Source organism: Clupea harengus, chromosome 4, assembly GCF_900700415.2.
Source record: "Clupea harengus chromosome 4, Ch_v2.0.2, whole genome shotgun sequence".
NCBI classification, from domain to species: domain Eukaryota; kingdom Metazoa; phylum Chordata; class Actinopteri; order Clupeiformes; family Clupeidae; genus Clupea; species Clupea harengus.
In genome coordinates, this window is record NC_045155.1 from 31,291,347 (window position 1) to 31,294,976 (window position 3,630).

The window sequence follows — 3,630 nt, forward strand, 5'->3', positions numbered from 1 at the left end:
AAAAACGTTTGGCGACCCCACTTGGGGTCCCGACCCCTAGTTTGAGAACCACTGGGCTATAGGAGCAACAGTAAGGAGCTTCGGTCCAATACTAGCGAGCTGACCAGCTAAAAGGCATGCAAACTGCAACAACATACCAGCACTGGTAAAAGCATGTGAGATTAGTAACTGGTGTGTCTTGGTGATATAGTCTAGTTGCCAACGTTGTGCTGTGAAAGCTTATGGTTAGGGGGTTAAGCTATCAAATGTCATCATCAATCTTTGCATTGTGCCTGGACTCACATGGTGCATATCCTGGGTGGCAGGTGGAAAGGACAGGTGTGTTTAGCAGGTGTCTCCTTTATAAGACCATACACCATCAGACTGAACTTGAAGATGATACCAAAACTACTTGCCTTTAAAAACATCCCTCACTAAGTGGCAAATTGCTGCAGTGTTGTTTTTTTTTTATCATACACAGAAGTTGCCTACAGGGTTGTGCAGGTACGCAAACATCTGTTGTGTGTGTGTGTGTGTTTTGTGCCTGTTATCAGCTTTGCAGAAAGACACCCAAGTCTTGCGGTTTTGTTTCCTCAAACGATCCATCACCTCATTCCTGCTGGGCTGAAAATAAGGAGTTCACAACCTTTACTGTCGAACACACTGCAGCAGCCCGTTTCACTAATGAGGGTGTGCTTGTAACATGTGTGAGCCCTTGTCTCTCGGCGCTGTACAGAGCCCAGAACCTGACGCCCCTAGAGCCAGCACTAAGGTGACTGGGGCAAGAAACTACCCAGTCAGAACCCTGGAGCAGACCCTCAGCTCAACAAGGGTGAAGGGTTGAGTGTGAATCATGCCTAGAATTGAGTCAAATGGAAGGGAGAGATGGACAGTGATAATAATGCTTCTTATTGCTCTTAGCTTGACTGTTCTCTCCCTTGTACGTCGCTTTGGACAAAAGCGTCTGCTAAATGACTAAATGTAAATGTATAATAATAATAATAATAATAATAATAATAATAATAATAAACCTTATTTGTATAGCACCTTTCATACATAAAACATAAAAACAGGGATAGAGTGCATAAAGATTTAAGATAACAAATAGAATACATGAAATGCATTGGGATTCAAATGTATTCTTCCGCCCTGTGGGTGAGGTGTTGCTGAGCAGCAGAAGCTCCAGGAGCATGTGTGTACCTACTTACACATGTGCACATATTACAGACATCGCCCTCTCTCTCTTCCTCTCTCTTCCTCTCTCTCTCACTCTCTCTCTCTCTCTCTCTCACTCTCTCTCTCTCTCTCTCTTTCTCCATCTCTTTCTCTCTTCCTCTCTGTCTCTCTCCCTATCTCTTCCTCTCTCTCCCTCTCGCTTCCTCTCTGAGCATCTCTCAATACATGAGGTAGAGGTGGATGCGAGAGCGGGAGAGGGAGAGGAAAAGTGAGAGGAAGAGAGAGATTTTATTCTAGTGATAGTGATAGGCTCAGCTCCATTCCTATCTTTCGCAATAAATGTACAAGTTGCCAGTCCTACACTTTCACTACAATGCTGTTTGCTTCAACACACTTGCTGTACTTGAATTAGCAAAATAGTCCCCACTAGTGGTGGGTGTTGGTGTAAAACTCAACTGGTCCTTATGATAACTGATAGCCAACAGTTAACACAGTAGCCGACTCTAGAACAGATCTCAGCCAGATCTCAGCCACATCCATTCAGGAGTGCCCTTAGGTGACACTGTAATGATAATAATAATAATTCATTTTATTTGTAACGCACTCTTCATTCAGAAGAATCTCAGAGTGCCAACATATTAGAAACTAACTATAATAATACAATAAAATAAAAATGAGTTAACATAAGCATAATAGAAAACTTTTTAACCTTCTTACATTAAATTTAACACAAGGCCAGAAATGCCTTCCTGAATAAAAATGTTTTTAGTCCAGTTTTAAAGGAGTCCAGCGTCTGCGTTGCCCTTAGGTGGTCAGGGAGGCTCTTCCATAAGCGTGGCGCTGCCGAGCAAAAGGCCCGGTCGCCCATGGTGCAGAGCTTGGTTTTGGGGACGCGGAGGAGCGAGCTGTTTGAAGACCTGAGGGTGCAGGTGGAGGTTTGGGGAGTAATTAATTCTTGCAGGTAGGGAGGTGCATGCCCATTTATGCATGTATGGGTGAGTATAAGGACTTTGTAGTCAATCCGGAAAGAGACAGGGAGCCAGTGTAGTGAGTGTAATATTGGTGTTATGTGCTCATATTTCCGGACCTTCATCAGGATCCTGGCAGCGCTGTTTTGGATGTATTGCAGCTTCTGGATGTTCTTGCCAGTGATCCCATAGAAAAGCGAATTACAATAGTCCAGTCTTGAGGAGATAAAGGCGTTGACAAGCTTCTCTGCATCTGATAGGGTTAAAGTGGGACGGAGTTTGGAGATGTTTCTTCTGTAAATGACAAATCAGTGATGTCACGGGGCAGTCATTACTGGATGGCAGATAACAGAGTGATTTCTCCTGCCTTGTCATTATAGCAATAAATAATGGGCATTGAATACTTCAGCCTTAACTCATTATTTGGTCATGAAGAGACTACGTGTTTTAAATGTCATGTGATGCGTTTTAAATGTATTTTAAATGTCTAAAAAGGTATAAGTCAAGCCTCTAATGTTTCAACACAGTCAATCAGACTCTGTTTACTGTAACTGGATTGTTGCTTAGCGCAGCATAAACGGGCATCTGTGATAGCGGAGTGGAAAGGAAGCTGCTGCCCGCCGCCTGACTGTCTGACTGTATTTATCAGATCAGCTATCCCCCCCCCCACCTCTGTAGTATAAAATCAGAGCGTGAACTGATTATATTAGCTCCAGTCTCTCTGATTAATATAAGCTGAGCTGCCCTTTCTGGCAGTATGTACAGGAAGAATCTCTCCGGTCACTCCAAATTTACATTCTCCGCTTTCCGACTAAGAGGATCAAATTAAATGTCTTGGATACAGACCAAAACCAAAGATGCTGTAGCCATAATGAATCTTGTTTCACGCAGTTATGGAGGTGGCACACGGAGGCCTAGACTCAGGGACCTTTAGACCAGCCTGACACTACTGGCTCTGGACATGGGCAATGCCGGGCATCTACCTCGACCCCTTTACTCTCTTCCAATTTGGCAATTTATAAGGGGAGCCAATCTCTCAACTGGATTCTTGTTGTTTTTGTGCATTCTGGAGAAGAGTGTACATTTGCTTGTGACAAATGCGATATCAATTAATCATATAGCGTAACTAATCATATATAATGAATCATATGGCGCTGTGAGCTTAAGGCCTCGGCAGCATGCGGCTCCATACATTTTCATGTCTCAATGGAAATGACAAAGCATGTTTCACCCTTCAGGTAACAAAGTGCCCTGCTTTTAGTATGTGCACCCTAATATGGAATGGAAGTGAGAGGTATAGGGACATGTCTCTCTCTCTCTCTCTCTCTCACTCTCTCCTTCTTTCTCTCCCTCTTTCTCTTTCTCTCTCCCTCTCTCTCCCTCTCTGTCTCTTCCTGTCTCTCTCTCTTTCTCACTCTCTGTCTCTCTCTCACTCTCTCTCTCTCACTCTCACTCTCTCCCTCTTTCTCTCTCACTCTCACTCTCTCCCTCTTTCTCTCCTCCCTCT